Below are 17,542 nucleotides of genomic sequence, written 5' to 3'. Positions count from 1 at the left end.
ATTAAGGCAAACACTAAGGCCAGCCCTTAGTAATGAGCACCGTCATCTAGCCGGCACCACTACTACGGCAAACTATGAGTTTGTCGCAAAAAAAGAAATCACACCGTTTTTAACAAATATAAATTTAATTGAACAAAGAACGCAGACACACCCTCGTTGACCATTTTATTTGTTAGAAATGCCAGTCATCGACGTAATCCTTCGAATCCGAAGCAGTCCACAGCAGGCACGGTCCTGGAAGACACAAATAACACACACTGTGGCAGATGCACTGAATTATTGTGACATGTCCCCAAAATGGTATTAATTTAAGTGTCATCTCATACCGCATAAATGACACCTTAAAGAGGACCTGTCACCCAGAAATTCGCCACTAGATGTTACTAAAGTAATCAGCTCCTAGTGCTAAAACAAACGCAGCGGTGTTACACAGAAACCTCTGATAACGCTGATTAACACTGCTGCGCTGTACACTACAAACGCCGGACCGCTCTCAAAGTGGCGTATTCATGAGGGGGTGGGATTGTGGGCATGACACGCGGCAGTCACTGCCGGCCTATGGAACGAGCGGGGCAGTCAGGGGAAGAGGGACCGCCCCCTCATGAATACGTCGGACCCCTTTGAGAGCGGTCTGGCGTTTCTAGGATACAGCGCAGCGGTGTTTGTTAGTGTTATCGGAGGTTTCCGGTAACGCTATCAGTATAGCACCGCTGCGTCTGTCTTAGCACTAGGAGTAGCTTACTTTAGTAACATCGCTGGGCGCGATCACACGGTGCGTATTGCCTGCGTTTTCATTGCGTTTGAAATGCATTACAACAGCTGAGAGGCGATTTAATTACTAATTAAATTACTGTTTACGCTTGTTAACGCATGCATTGACATTGCGTTTAGAGTGCATTCTGTAAATGGAAACGTTAACAGTAATGTAATTAGGCAAATCGCCTCCTCAGCTGATGTAATGCGTTTCAAACGCAATGAAAACGCAGGACATAATGCACTGTGTGTACGCGCCCTCCTAGTGCTGTTTTTCAGGGTGACAGCTCCTCTTTCCACAGCTCCGCACACCGAAGTATAGAAAAGGTTTTGGTCTCAAAGTATGGCAAAATGAAGAATTTTTTTTCTACAAAAGATTTACATTTTTTAAAAAATCTAAGACACAATAATTCTTTTCAATGTTACCATTTTTAGGACAGTATGGCCTTTTAAACTATTTTTTTACATGTTTTATATTTTTTGCAAGAAGAGTTGTTCTTTTTAGTGTCTTATTTTAGAGTGCAGAACTTTTTTTTTATCACTCTTTAGGAAATTTTTTTTTAAAGGTATTTATTAAAAATGATCTTTTTTCAGAAAGTTTTTTCCTTTTTTTTCCCTGGCGTTTACCGTGCGGGTCCAGTAATGATTCTGTATTATTATACAGATTGTTACGGACACGGCAATACCAAATATGTGGCGTTTTTTTGTGTGTTTGTGTGTTTTATACTTTATTAAGTGTTTTTGTAGGAAAGTGACATTTTAGGGGCTTATATTTTTATGTATTTATTTTTTATTTATTCTAATGTGTAGTGTTCAGTGTTTTTACATGTTTTTACTTTTCCATACTTGAACCAGTGATGCTCTGATACACTGCTCTACAATACTTTTTCATTGTAGAGCAGTGTAAACTGTCTGAGCGTGCAGACTGGCAGGGACATCGGGCAGCTCCGGGGCACATGCCAGTCCTCGGAGCTGGCCAGAAGAGGATCGAATCCCCCGGTAAGCGGCGCGGGGGATCCGATCCATAGCGGGAACCCCCTCACACGCCGCGGTCATGCTTGACCGCGACGTGTAAGGGGTTAACACCCGCGATCGGAGTCGGCTCCGATCGTGGGTGTTAGAGCGCGGTGACATTGCGATTATTGCAGGGCTTGTACGTCACAATGCTGACATACAAGTCCTGATAGATGTGTCCTGTCACACAGATACAGGTTACTGTGGGGGTCAGGCTGTGTCCTACCTCATCCCATGCTGGACGTCTGCAGCTCCTTTGGGGGGTAAGCACATCACACAAGGTGCTGCTCTCTCTCCTCTGTGCTGCTCCCTGCACCTCCACAGCTTCAGGAGAAGGAGCAGAGGAGTGTGCAGGGTCCATGGCCGGGGCACACAGCAGCCGCTCTGCAGGTGACCCCCCCCCCCCCCTCCCCGGGGGAGGATAGGGGCCGTGCTGTGAGCTCATACTTCACAGCAGCCGCTCTGCAGGTGACCACCCCCCCTCCTCACACATCCCTCGGCACAGCTCACACAGGGGGAGGAGGGGTGGCCGGGGGAGGACAGGGGCCGTGCTGTGAGCGCACACTTCACAGCAGCCGCGTTGTCTCCTCTGTCTCTGCAGCCGATGTGTCCCGGGACCAGGAGACGGGACTCAGTCTCTTGGCCCGGGACAATGCAGAGCAGAGCGTGACATTCTCTTAACCTCCCGGGGCGGCGGGACACGGCTTAAAAACCGTGACAGTCCCGCCGAAAGCGGGACGGTTGGGAGGTATGCATACATACATAGATAGATATGAGAGAGACAGAGAGACAGATACATAGATAGGGGAGGATGAGCTGATGCTATACTTTATTTATGTCATTTATTACCTTTCTATACTGCAGCAGCTACATGCAGCCCGGGCTCTGGTGATTCCTCTTCCCTCCTCTCCTCTCCTATTGGCTGGTCGGGTCAGGTGACCAGCCCTCTGTGTGAGTCCCGGCTTTAGCAGGGGGGAAGGCAGAGCAATGACTGCCTTCCTTGCTGCCATTACTGTGCTCAGGGGTCCCAAAAGAGCACATGGAACAGTGACAGCTGCTGGACCCCTGTATCTAAGGGCCAGATCCTTATGCCCCTGCCCAATTCTATTATGTGGGAGCAGCTGTATCATGCTGCTCTCTTCTCCACGCAGTGGTTTCTATGGGAACCACAATAACATTCAGTGCTCCCGACAGCCGGAGGTGCGTGCCCACAGGAACAGCTCTGCGTGCCGCATGTGGCACGCGTGCCATAGGTTCGCCATCGCTGTTGTATAGCATAACATGTATTTAACATATATGTGATGTATATATGCTCTATATGTGTGTATAAATGTTTGATTATAACTTGGATGTGTGAGTATACAAATATGTATATTTCTTTAGTGAGAAGGGGGGCCTCATGCAGAAAATTAAAAAAAAAAAATTGTAATAAAAAATCCTAAAAATTCAAATTACCCCACTTCCCGTAGAACTGATATAAATATTAATAAACAGTAAAAATCATAAACACATTAGGTTTAATCCCGTAACGGAAAATAGCGCCCAAAGTCGAAAGTGGCACTTTTTTGCCATTTGGAAAAATATTTAAAAAATCAATAAAAAGTGATCAAAAGATCACACAGTCCTAAAAATGATAGAAATGAAAACGCCATGAAAAGTCACAAAAAATGACACCACCCACAGCTCCATACACCAAAGTTTGTAAATGTATGAAAACATTACAAAACTTATACAAATGTGGTACCCCGTAATCGTACCGACCCAAAAAATAAAGTAGACAGGTCATTTGGGGTGTACGGTGAAAGCTATAAAATCCAAGCCGAAAGGAAAACGGCGCAAGTGCATTTTTTCACCATTTTCACTGCATTCCGATTTTTTTTTCCTGCTTTCCAGTACACGGCATGGAATATTAAATACAGTCACTATGAAGTGCACTTTATTATGCAGAAAATAAGCCCTCACACAGCTCTGTACATGGAAAAATACAAAAGTTGTAGATTTTTGAAGGTGGCAAAACAGGGTAGAAGGGGTATGCAGCTGCAGATTCAATCGTGCGGTGTCTTTGTGGGAAGGATGGCAGAAAATTTAGGATGTTTAGAGTTAGTGAATGTTGTTATAACCCGGCACGGCCACATCTGCCATGAGGCAAGAGAAAAACTTTGCCTTAGGGGGCAGATGTGCAAGCCCTGACGGGGGAACAGCAGTTTAAGAGAATGTAATGTGGATGGTTTCTGTATATAAAGGACGATGCGTATAAAGGACAAACAAATATATGCAAGCAAGTTTATAAAGTATACAAAAAACATGGCAGGATAAGAATAAAACACTTAAAATTACACTGGAGGTTTAATATGGCAACCCTTAGCAGAGCTCATCAGGAGGTTGTTGGGCTACTCACTTTTTAGCTAAGAGGGAATACAGGAGGTCCCCTAATTAAGAACACCTGACTTGCAGACAACCCCTAGTTACAAACGGACCTTTGGATATTGGTAGTTTCCTGTACTTTAGTCCCAGGCTACAATAAACAGCTATAACAGTTATCAAAGGCGTCTGTAATGAAGATTTAGTGTTAATCCTGATTCCTTGGACAATCCAACATTTTTAAAATCCAATTGTCACAGAGACCAAAAAAAATTTGTCTGGGGTTACAAGGATAAAGTATACAGTTCTGACTTACATACAAATTCGACTTAAGAACAAACCTACAGAACCGGTGTCGTACGTAACCCAGGGACTGCCTGTAAGTGTCCTATAAAAATCATGAGTAAAAGCAACGATATACAATAATGAGGTACAAGTTGAGAGATGGACAAACCATGTCTACGTAAGGTTACATCTGCTTTATCTTTGGAATAACTTTGGGTATGGTATGATCATTTATGATCACGCATGATTATGTAGGCAGGGATTGGTCATCTCTCAACGTATACCTCATAATTCCATATCGTTGCTTTTACTCATGATTTTGCTAGAGCCACTTATTCCCTCTTAGCAGAGCTTATTAAGGGGCTGTTGGGTTGCTCACTCTTTAGCCAAGGGTTGCTATATACCAGTGATGGCGAACCTTTTAGAGGCTGAGTGCCCAAAATGCAACTCAAACCCAACTTACTTATAGCAAAGTGCCAAGACAAAAATTTAAAAAAAACCCACATAGGTGTTTAATATAGGGACTCCTGTAATAAACGTTAAAAAATCCTGGCAGTGTACTGTTGTCCGCTGCTCGCCTAAAACTGTTGTATACTGTTCAGGGGAAGGATTGGGGGCAGAGCTCAGGTACACCTGCAGCTGATAACCAGCATTATAGAGAGAATTGCCCCATTTTAATATTGATGTATTTTATTTATAGCCATGTCATATGTCACATATAGGGGTCTGCTGACCTTTATATGTGACCCCAATCCCAGTGGTGTAACAAGACACCAGTGGGCCCTGTTAGATAGATAGATCATTTTTCTAGATACATAGAGATAGATATGAGAGAGAGATAGATACATAGATAGATACATAGATAGATACATAGATAGATACATAGATAGATACATAGATAGATACATAGATAGATAGATACATACATAGATATATACATACATAGATAGATACATACATAGATAGATACATAGATAGATACATAGATACATACATAGATAGATATGAGAGAGACAGATACATAGATAGATAGATACATAGATAGATAGATACATAGATAGATAGATACATAGATACATACATAGATAGCTATGAGAGAGACAGATACATAGATAGATAGATACATAGATACATACATAGATAGATACATAGATATGAGAGAGACAGATACATAGATAGATAGATAGATAGATAGATAGATAGATAGATACATACATAGATAGCTATGAGAGAGACAGATACATAGATAGATAGATACATAGATACATACATAGATAGATACATAGATATGAGAGAGACAGATACATAGATAGATAGATAGATACATAGATAGATACATAGATAGATACATAGATAGATAGATACATAGATAGATACATAGATAGATAGATACATACATAGATACATAGATTGATAGGAGATAGATAGATACATACATACATACATACATAGATAGATACATACATAGATAGATACATAGATACATACATAGATAGATATGAGAGAGACAGATACATAGATAGATACATAGATAGATAGATACATACATACATAGATAGATATGAGAGAGACAGAGAGACAGATACATAGATAGGGGAGGATGAGCTGATGCTATACTTTATTTATGTCATTTATTACCTTTCTATACTGCAGCAGCTACATGCAGCCCGGGCTCTGGTGATTCCTCCTCCTCTCCTCTCCTATTGGCTGGCCGGGTCAGGTGACCAGCCCTCTGTGTGAGTCCCGGCTTTAGCAGGGGGGAAGGCAGAGCAATGACTGCCTTCCTTGCTGCCATTACTATGCTCAGGGGTCCCAAAAGAGCACATGGAACAGTGACAGCTGCTGGACCCCTGTATCTAAGGGCCAGATCCTTATGCCCCTGCCCAATTCTATTATGTGGGAGCAGCTGTATCATGCTGCTCTCTTCTCCACGCAGTGGTTTCTATGGGAACCACAATAACATTCAGTGCTCCCGACAGCCGGAGGTGCGTGCCCACAGGAACAGCTCTGCGTGCCGCATGTGGCACGCGTGCCATAGGTTCGCCATCGCTGCTATATACAGTCGAAATAATCCAGTGGTCCAGCCAGGTTCCAAAGAGTGTTCAAATTTTATTCAATAATAATATCAAAAACATCCACAGTGTAGATCCTGTCCACCAACGCGTTTCAGACGGCTTAACCGTCCTTAATCATCAGACCATGATTAAGGACGGTTAAGCCGTCTGAAACGCGTTGGTGGACAGGATCTACACGTGGATGTTTTTGATATTATTATTGAATAAAATTTGAACACTCTTTGGAACCTGGCTGGACCACTGGATTATTTCGACTGTTACCTTACCTTCCCAAACGAGGTGGGTCCCGTGCCGGCTCCATACATGAGGAACAATGGGCTGGAGGTGTGCTGGAGTTTTATCCCCTTTTCCAATGTGAAGGTTGCTATATACACCCTCAAGTGTCATTTGAAGTGTTTTTATTCTTGTCTCTATTTGTGATGTGTTTTTTCTTTATCCCTAATAAACTTGGCTGTATATATTTCTTTGTCCTTTATACGGATCTAACTCTTTTTCTTGTAGTCTGCATATTTGTTTTTGATGCGTGGACGCTCTTCATTTTGATCCTGCCTGTCTCCCTTCCAGCAGTTGACTAGGGGGATGTATATTATTTAGCGACACTTTTATTTAGTTGACTTTATTCTGTAAGTGAATGTGTTATACTGGGTGGGTCATTTATACTGATACACCTAAATAAGTTGGGAATGGTTTGTGATATCAACTTTTCTGTTTGTGGCACATTAGTATATGGAAGGGGAAACTTTTTTTAGATGGGTATTGACCACGGTGGCCATTTTGAAGTCGGGGATCAGGAGTTTTCTGGTGGGGAAGGGGGTGGGAACATTTACATTTTTGCCTCAGACAGCAAAAATGCCTTAATCGTCTCAGTCGTCTATTTAACTATACCTAACTTACAGAGGACCCCTAGACACCTCTCTGTCCACCGTGACCTGTGGTAAAGGTTCTGGGTGATGGTAATTCACTGAACTTTAGTCTCACGCAATGAGAAACTGTAAAGGTGTCTGCAATGAAGATTTATGGTTAATCCTCTTTCCCGTGAGATAAAAAATTGAACAAAGTCAATTGTCACAGGCACAAATATTTTTTTATCTGGAGTTACAATTATAAAATATACAATTCTGACTTACATACAAATTCAACTTAAAACAAACCTACAGAGGCTTCCTGTGTATAAATTGGGGGCTGAATGTAATGCAATTTATGAAAATGTGATGCAAAAGTTTAGGTAATTTAAGATCATCTAATGTATGTATTGTGTGTATTATATCTTTTGTAGATGAGTAGTAAGAGATGACAGCAAAGACTGATTACATAATGTGAGTAAATCTATCTCCTATTATCTATCTATCTATCTATCTAAATATCTATCTATCTATCTATCTATCTATCTATCTATCTATCTATCTATCTAAATATCTATCTATCTATCTATCTATTTATCTATCTATCTCCTATCTATCTATCTCCTATTATCTATCTATCTATCTATCTATCTATCTATCTATCTATCTATCTATCTATCTATCTATCTCATATCTATCTATCTATCTATCTATCTATCTATCTATCTCCTATTATCTATCTATCTATCTATCTATCTATCTATCTCCTATCTATCTATCTATCTATCTATCTATCTATCTATCTATCTCATATCTATCTATCTATCTATCTATCTATCTCCTATCTATCTATCTCCTATCTATCTATCTATCTATCTATCTATCTATCTATCTATCTATCTATCTATCTATCTATCTCATATCTATCTCCTATCTATCTATCTCCTATCTATCTATCTATCTATCTCATATCTATCTATCTATCTATCTATCTATCTATCTACATATATATATATATATATATATATATATATATATATATATATATTCATATCCACATATATCCAAAAAATGAAAACAGGCAGCACTCCAATTAGTAAAAAAACAAACTTGAGTGTTTATTCCACCTCCAGGAACATTTCGTGTTCCCAGCCTTTGTCATAGCATATGTGGATATGCCTTCCGCATATCCACACACACATATATATATATACAAATAGAAAATAAGCAGCACTCCAGACGTCCAAGTCAAGTGAAAAGTGGTCCTTTTATTCCATGTGCAGTAGCGACGTTTCGTCTCGTGTTGAGCCTTTTTCAAGCCAAACAATTAGTGTATGGGGTGGGTATATATACAAAATACAATGGTCACATGACCTACAATAGGCCTGCCCATAGAATCTTAATATACATGACTAGTGCAAAAAACACAATATTACAAATGCAGTGCCTGTGTACAGCTGATCCACAATACACCAGGGTATATATGACATAATGCTGGTGAAATAAGACTGTGTGCGAGATAATACATTGTACATAATCATTATACAAATATAAATATAAAGTGCAGCAAGTGTTTTAAAATCCCCGGCTTGCGTTCCAAACATGCGTGCCAGCTACTCGCTGGCTCCAGTGCACACACAGCAACAAGCTGAGTGGAATAAAAGGACCACTTTTCACTTGACTTGGACGTCTGGAGTGCTGCTTATATTCTATTTGTTTGTACATGGAGGAGTTATTGACTTGACTCAACAAAGCGTGCACCCACAATTGATTGTTTTTAACGTGTGCTGCCTGGACTTTCCTTTCGTATATATACACTCACTGGCCACTTTATTAGGTACACCATGCTAGTAACGGGTTGGACCCCCTTTTGCCTTCAGAACTGCCTCAATTCTTCGTGGCATAGATACAACAAGGTGCTGGAAGCATTCCTCAGAGATTTTGGTGCATATTGACATGATGGCATCACACAGTTGCCGCAGATTTGTCGGCTGCACATCCATGATGCGAATCTCCCGCTCCACCACATCCCAAAGATGCTCTATTGGATTGAGATCTGGTGACTGTGGAGGCCATTTGAGTCCAGTGACCTCATTGTCATGTTCAAGAAACCAGTCTGAGATGATTCCAGCTTTATGACATGGCGCATTATCCTGCTGAAAGTAGCCATCAGATGTTACAGGGTACATTGTGCTCATAAAGGGATGGACATGGTCAGCAACTATACTCAGGTAGGCTGTGGCGTTGTACCAAGGGGCCCAAAGAGTGCCAAGAAAATATTCCCCACACCATGACACCACCACCACGAGCCTGAACCATTGATACAAGGCAGGATGGATCAATGCTTTCATGTTGTTGATGCCAAATTCTGACCCTACCATCCGAATGTCGCAGCAGAAATCGAGACTCATCAGACCAGGCAACGTTTTTCCAATCTTCTACTGTCCAATTTCGATGAGCTTGTGCAAATTGTAGCCTCAGTTTCCTGTTCTTAGCTGAAAGGAGTGGCACCCGGTGTGGTCTTCTGCTGCTGTAGCCCATCTGCCTCAAAGTTGGACGTACTGTGCGTTCAGAGATGCTCTTCTGCCTACCTTGGTTGTAACGGGTGGCGATTTGAGTCAAAGTTGCCTTTCTATCAGCTCGAACCAGTCTGCCCATTCTCCTGTGACCTCTGGCATCAAAAAGGCATTTCCGCCCACAGAACTGCCGCTCACTGGATGTTTTTTCTTTTTCGAACCATTCTCTGTAAACCCTAGAGATGGTTGTGCGTGAGAATCCCAGTAGATCAGCAGTTTCTGCCCTTCTGGCACCAACAACCATGCCACATTCAAAGGCACTCAAATCACCTTTCTTCCCCATACTGATGCTCGGTTTGAACTGCAGGAGATTGTCTTGACCATGTCTACATGCCTAAATGCACTGAGTTGCCGCCATGTGATTGGCTGATTAGAAATTAAGTGTTAACGAGCAGTTGGACAGGTGTACCTAATAAAGTGGCCGGTGAGTGTATATATCAACAGATGTAAGCATGCCTCCCCCCTTTAGCTGACATTTCTTACTAAATCTCTGTAGAAGTCACATTGTCACTTACCTGTCTTGGCTCCAGATATTCCCAAGGATCTTTTGTAAGAGGTCGTTTGGTTTTCATTATTAATCCCAAAACAAGGATTTGGACATTATAAGGAGTCACTATTTCAGGAGACGTTCTAGTTTAGTGACAGTAATGGTTCGTGCTCTGTAGACAAGCCTAGGTCAGGGAAAGCAGTTTTGTACAGATGGAGGTCAGGAAATGGATGTACAAGTAAAAATTACTTTTATGGCCTGAACCATTTCTCGTGGGAAGATGTCTTAAATAAACCTGGAATTTGGGAGGACATCTGGGCCAAACTGTAGAATTGCAGGGGGTCTACCAAGAACACCGGACCAGCTGGTATATAGAGGAGACCGGGCAGGATAAGTGAAGTGTTGGGTCAGGTGATCGCTGAACTCTGACATTACATATATCTCATATATATCTAGAAAATGAAACTTTTCACAAATCACTTTGGTTTGCAGATAAAATCTCTCAGGTTTGTAGTTTCTTAACATAAATACATGAAATAACAAAATCCTTGTCTCTTTATCCCAGATTCTGCGATTTGACATCTAAACTACAACATCACCAAGAAATCTAATGCCCGGTATAAACCAAGAGATCCGAAAATTGTTATCACAACATCACAAACAGAGATTTGGGGAGGGGGAGAAAAATATCTCTGTATCAATTTATGTTTTTAATCAAGTCTAAATTTACTTTCGCTTGGAACTGGAATCAATGATCTTTAATTCTCTGATGAACTTGTAACGTAATGCAGTAAAATCAATAAAAATGATGCAACAATGAAATGTGTCACTGGCATTCAAGGATTTAGGTTTACACTAATAATAAGAATATGATAATGAAATATTGTTATTATTTGATACAAGGACTGATGCAGCTCAATATATAAGCAGAGAAAGAAAACACTTCCACCGCTACGATACAACTAACTGAGAAGGTTCCCAACCTGCAAACCTGTAACATCTCTGCTCCCCCCACATCCGGCCGCAGGGATCACTTCCATCTGCTGCAGGTTGGATTTATATTTACAACACAAGTTATGAAAGTTACTCATCATGGTAAAATGGTGTCCAATTTTTTTCAATAAAGGCATATATATATATATACTCAGCCCTCACCCAGTAATACATATATATACAGCCCCCCCCCACACAGTAATACATATATATACAGCCCCCCCACAGTAATACATATATATATACAGCACCCCAGTTATTCATATATATATATATATATATATATATATATATATATATATATATATATATTTTCATATACATCGCCTCCAGTAAAACATATATATCTATAGAGTTCACCCAGTAGCACATATTCATACAGCTTGTATGAATACATATTGTTCTGCCTCTGCAGTCCATGATTACAGATAAGGAGATCCATCAACCTGACTTTCTTGTTAATAGTGCTATACCGTATATAAAGGATAGGAGTAGTAATACAGTGATGTGCACATATATACAGTATAGGAACAGTAGTACTGTGCTGCACACATATATACAGGATAGGAGTAGTAGTACTGTGGTGTGCCCATGTATACAGGATAGAAGTAGTAGTACTGTGCAATGTCCATATATACAGGATAGGAGTAGTAGCACTGTGCTGTATCCATATATACAGAATAGGAGTAGTAGTACTGTGCTGTGCCCATATATACAGGATAGGAGTAGTAGTACTGTGCTGTGCCTAGATATACAGGATAGGAGTAGTACTGTGCTGTGCCCATATATACAGGATAGGAGCAGTAGTACTGTGCTGTGCACATATATATACAGGATAGGAGTAGTAGTACTGTGCTGTGCCCATATATACAGGATAGGAGTAGTAGTACTGTGCTGTGCCCATATATACAGGATAGGAGGAGTAGTACTGTGCTGTGCCCATATGTACAGGATAGGAGTAGTAGTACTGTGCTGTGCCCATATATACAGGATAGGAGGAGTAGTACTGTGCTGTACCCATATATACAGGATAGGAGTAGTAGTACTGTGCTGTGCCCATAGATACAGGATAGGAGTAGTAGTACTGTGCTGTGCCTATATGTACAGGATAGGAGTAGTAGTACTGTGCTGTGCTCATATATACAGGATAGGAGTAGTAGTACTGTGCTGTGCCCATATATACAGGATAGGAGTAGTAGTACTGTGCTGTACCCATATATAAAGGATAGGAGTAGTACAACTGTACTGTGCCCATATATACAGGATAGGAGCAGTAGTACTGTGCTGTGCTCATATATACAGGATAACACAAAAACAAGAAAAAAAAGAGATACAGAGGACGGCGCCTCAAATAATATCGTCTGGGAAATGGATATTTATAGTAGACACATATATTGTGCTCACCTTATAGAATCCTTGGTGGAGTGCATGTGTAGCCCAACCTGGGGTCCAGTGCAAGTTCCGGTATTAGTCCAATGATGTGACACTAGTTTCTCAGTAGCGTATGTAGTCGCTCCCAGTGCTCAAAATAACCGGTTGTCAAAAAAACAGACACCGGTAATGCATATAGAGAGTATGAGAGAAAGGTATGAGCACTATCATTACTAATAACATTACTAATGTTATTGCTGTACTACTTGTCCATATTTTGAAAAAGGGTCCAAACCTTTCTCTCATACTCTCTCTATATATACAGGATAGGAGTAGTAGTACTGTGCCGTGCCCCTATATACATGAAGGGAGTAGTAGTACTGTGCTGTGCCCATATATACAGGATATGAGTAGCAGTACTGTGCCCATATATACAGGATAGGAGCAGTAGTACTGTGCTGTTCCCATATATACAGGATAGGAGTAGTAGTACTGTGCTGTGCCCATATATACAGGATATGAGTAGTAGTACTGTGCCCATATATACAGGAAAGGAGTAGTAGTACTGTGCTGTGCCCATATATACAGGATAGGAGTAGTAGTACTGTGCTTTGCTCATATATACAGGATAGGAGTAGCAGTACTGTGCTGTCCCCATACATACAGGATAGGAGGAGTAGTACTGTGCTGTGCCGATGTATACAGGATGGGAGTAGTAGTACTGTGCTGTGCCCATATATACAGGATAGGAGTAGTAGTACTGAGCTGTGCCCATATATACAGGATAGGAGTAGTAGTACTGTGCTGTGCTCATATATACAGGATAGTAGTAGTAGTACTGTGCTGTGCCCATATATACAGGATAGTAGTAGTAGTACTGTGCTGTGCCCATATATACAGGATAGGAGTAGTAGTACTGTGCCCATATATACAGGATAGGAGCAGTAGTACTGTGCTGTGCCCATATATACAGGATAGGAGTAGTAGTACTGTGCTGTGCTCATATATACAGGATAGGAGTAGTAGTACTGTGCTGTGCTCATATATACAGGATAGGAGTAGTAGTACTGTGCTGTGCTCATATATACAGGATAGTAGTAGTAGTACTGTGCTGTACCCATATATACAGGATAGGAGTAGTAGTACTGTGCTGTGCCCATATATACAGGATAGGAGTAGTAGTACTGTGCTGTGCTCATATATACAGGATAGGAGTAGTAGTACTGTGCTGTGCTCATATATACAGGATAGGAGTAGTAGTACTGAGCTGTGCTCATATATACAGGATAGTAGTAGTAGTACTGTGCTGTACCCATATATACAGGATAGGAGTAGTAGTACTGTGCTGTGCCCATATATACAGGATAGGAGTAGTAGTACTGTGCTGTGCTCATATATACAGGATAGGAGTAGTAGTACTGTGCTGTGCTCATATATACAGGATAGGAGTAGTAGTACTGTGCTGTGCTCATATATACAGGATAGGAGTAGTAGTACTGTGCCGTGCCCCTATATACATGATGGGATTAGTAGTACTGTGCTGTGTCCATATATACAGGATATGAGTAGCAGTACTGTGCCCATATATACAGGATAGGAGCAGTAGTACTGTGCTGTTCCCATATATACAGGATAGGAGTAGTAGTACTGTGCTGTGCCCATATATACAGGATATGAGTAGTAGTACTGTGCCCATATATACAGGAAAGGAGTAGTAGTACTGTGCTGTGCCCATATATACAGGATAGGAGTAGTAGTACTGTGCTTTGCTCATATATACAGGATAGGAGTAGCAGTACTGTGCTGTCCCCATACATACAGGATAGGAGGAGTAGTACTGTGCTGTGCCCATGTATACAGGATGGGAGTAGTAGTACTGTGCTGTGCCCATATATACAGGATAGGAGTAGTAGTACTGTGCTGTGCCCTTATATACAGGATAGGAGTAGTAGTACTGTGCTGTGCTAATATATACAGGATAGGAGTAGTAGTACTGTGATGTGCCCATATATACAGGATAGGAGTAGTAGTACTGTGCTGTGCTCATATATACAGGATAGGAGTAGTAGTACTGTGCTGTGCTCATATATACAGGATAGGAGTAGTAGTACTGTGCTGTGCTCATATATACAGGATAGTAGTAGTAGTACTGTGCTGTGCCCATATATACAGGATAGGAGTAGTAGTACTGTGCCCATATATACAGGATAGGAGCAGTAGTACTGTGCTGTGCCCATATATACAGGATAGGAGTAGTAGTACTGTGCTGTGCTCATATATACAGGATAGGAGTAGTAGTACTGTGCTGTGCCCATATATACAGGATAGGAGTAGTAGTACTGTGCTGTGCTCATATATACAGGATAGGAGTAGTAGTACTGTGCTGTGCTCATATATACAGGATAGGAGTAGTGGTACTGTGCCGTGCCCCTTTATACATGATGGGAGTAGTAGTACTGTGCTGTGCCCATATATACAGGATATGAGTAGCAGTACTGTGCCCATATATACAGGATAGGAGCAGTAGTACTGTGCTGTTCCCATATATACAGGATAGGAGTAGTAGTACTGTGCTGTGCCCATATATACAGGATATGAGTAGTAGTACTGTGCCCATACATACAGGAAAGGAGTAGTAGTACTGTGCTGTGCCCATATATACAGGATAGGAGAAGTAGTACTGTGCTTTGCTCATATATACAGGATAGGAGTAGCAGTACTGAGCTGTGCCCATATATACAGGATAGGAGTAGTAGTACTGTGCTGTGCTCATATATACAGGATAGTAGTAGTAGTACTGTGCTGTGCCCATATATACAGGATAGGAGTAGTAGTACTGTGCCCATATATACAGGATAAGAGCAGTAGTACTGTGCTGTGCCCATATATACAGGATAGGAGTAGTAGTACTGTGCTGTGCTCATATATACAGGATAGGAGTAGTAGTACTGAGCTGTGCTCATATATACAGGATAGTAGTAGTAGTACTGTGCTGTACCCATATATACAGGATAGGAGTAGTAGTACTGTGCTGTGCCCATATATACAGGATAGGAGTAGTAGTACTGTGCTGTGCTCATATATACAGGATAGGAGTAGTAGTACTGTGCTGTGCTCATATATACAGGATAGGAGTAGTAGTACTGTGCTGTGCTCATATATACAGGATAGGAGTAGTAGTACTGTGCCGTGCCCCTATATACATGATGGGATTAGTAGTACTGTGCTGTGTCCATATATACAGGATATGAGTAGCAGTACTGTGCCCATATATACAGGATAGGAGCAGTAGTACTGTGCTGTTCCCATATATACAGGATAGGAGTAGTAGTACTGTGCTGTGCCCATATATACAGGATATGAGTAGTAGTACTGTGCCCATATATACAGGAAAGGAGTAGTAGTACTGTGCTGTGCCCATATATACAGGATAGGAGTAGTAGTACTGTGCTTTGCTCATATATACAGGATAGGAGTAGCAGTACTGTGCTGTCCCCATACATACAGGATAGGAGGAGTAGTACTGTGCTGTGCCCATGTATACAGGATGGGAGTAGTAGTACTGTGCTGTGCCCATATATACAGGATAGGAGTAGTAGTACTGTGCTGTGCCCTTATATACAGGATAGGAGTAGTAGTACTGTGCTGTGCTAATATATACAGGATAGGAGTAGTAGTACTGTGATGTGCCCATATATACAGGATAGGAGTAGTAGTACTGTGCTGTGCTCATATATACAGGATAGGAGTAGTAGTACTGTGCTGTGCTCATATATACAGGATAGGAGTAGTAGTACTGTGCTGTGCTCATATATACAGGATAGTAGTAGTAGTACTGTGCTGTGCCCATATATACAGGATAGGAGTAGTAGTACTGTGCCCATATATACAGGATAGGAGCAGTAGTACTGTGCTGTGCCCATATATACAGGATAGGAGTAGTAGTACTGTGCTGTGCTCATATATACAGGATAGGAGTAGTAGTACTGTGCTGTGCCCATATATACAGGATAGGAGTAGTAGTACTGTGCTGTGCTCATATATACAGGATAGGAGTAGTAGTACTGTGCTGTGCTCATATATACAGGATAGGAGTAGTGGTACTGTGCCGTGCCCCTTTATACATGATGGGAGTAGTAGTACTGTGCTGTGCCCATATATACAGGATATGAGTAGCAGTACTGTGCCCATATATACAGGATAGGAGCAGTAGTACTGTGCTGTTCCCATATATACAGGATAGGAGTAGTAGTACTGTGCTGTGCCCATATATACAGGATATGAGTAGTAGTACTGTGCCCATATATACAGGAAAGGAGTAGTAGTACTGTGCTGTGCCCATATATACAGGATAGGAGAAGTAGTACTGTGCTTTGCTCATATATACAGGATAGGAGTAGCAGTACTGAGCTGTGCCCATATATACAGGATAGGAGTAGTAGTACTGTGCTGTGCTCATATATACAGGATAGTAGTAGTAGTACTGTGCTGTGCCCATATATACAGGATAGGAGTAGTAGTACTGTGCCCATATATACAGGATAAGAGCAGTAGTACTGTGCTGTGCCCATATATACAGGATAGGAGTAGTAGTACTGTGCTGTGCTCATATATACAGGATAGGAGTAGTAGTACTGTGATGTGCTCGTATATACAGGATAGGAGTAGTAATACTGTGCTGTGCTCATATATACAGGATAGGAGTAGTAGTACTGTGCTGTGCCCATATATACAGGATAGGAGTAGTAGTACTGTGCCCATATATACAGGATAGGAGCAGTAGTA

The 17,542-nt window shown here is 41.3% G+C and overlaps 1 long non-coding RNA gene across 1 annotated transcript in view; it reads left to right on the top strand.

The window, feature by feature from the left end:
- The window catches only part of LOC140065585 (uncharacterized), a 28,573-nt gene extending 17,531 nt beyond the window's left edge, over positions 1-11,042 (top strand). The window contains exons 2-3 of the long non-coding RNA XR_011847964.1: positions 7,765-7,804; positions 10,959-11,042. This is a non-coding gene — a long non-coding RNA (uncharacterized lncRNA). The remainder of the gene's footprint in view (positions 1-7,764; positions 7,805-10,958) is intronic.
- Positions 11,043-17,542: the final 6,500 nt, after the last annotated feature.

Source organism: Engystomops pustulosus, chromosome 6, assembly GCF_040894005.1.
Source record: "Engystomops pustulosus chromosome 6, aEngPut4.maternal, whole genome shotgun sequence".
Lineage (NCBI taxonomy): Eukaryota > Metazoa > Chordata > Amphibia > Anura > Leptodactylidae > Engystomops > Engystomops pustulosus.
This window is presented reverse-complemented; position numbering and strand designations above follow the sequence as displayed.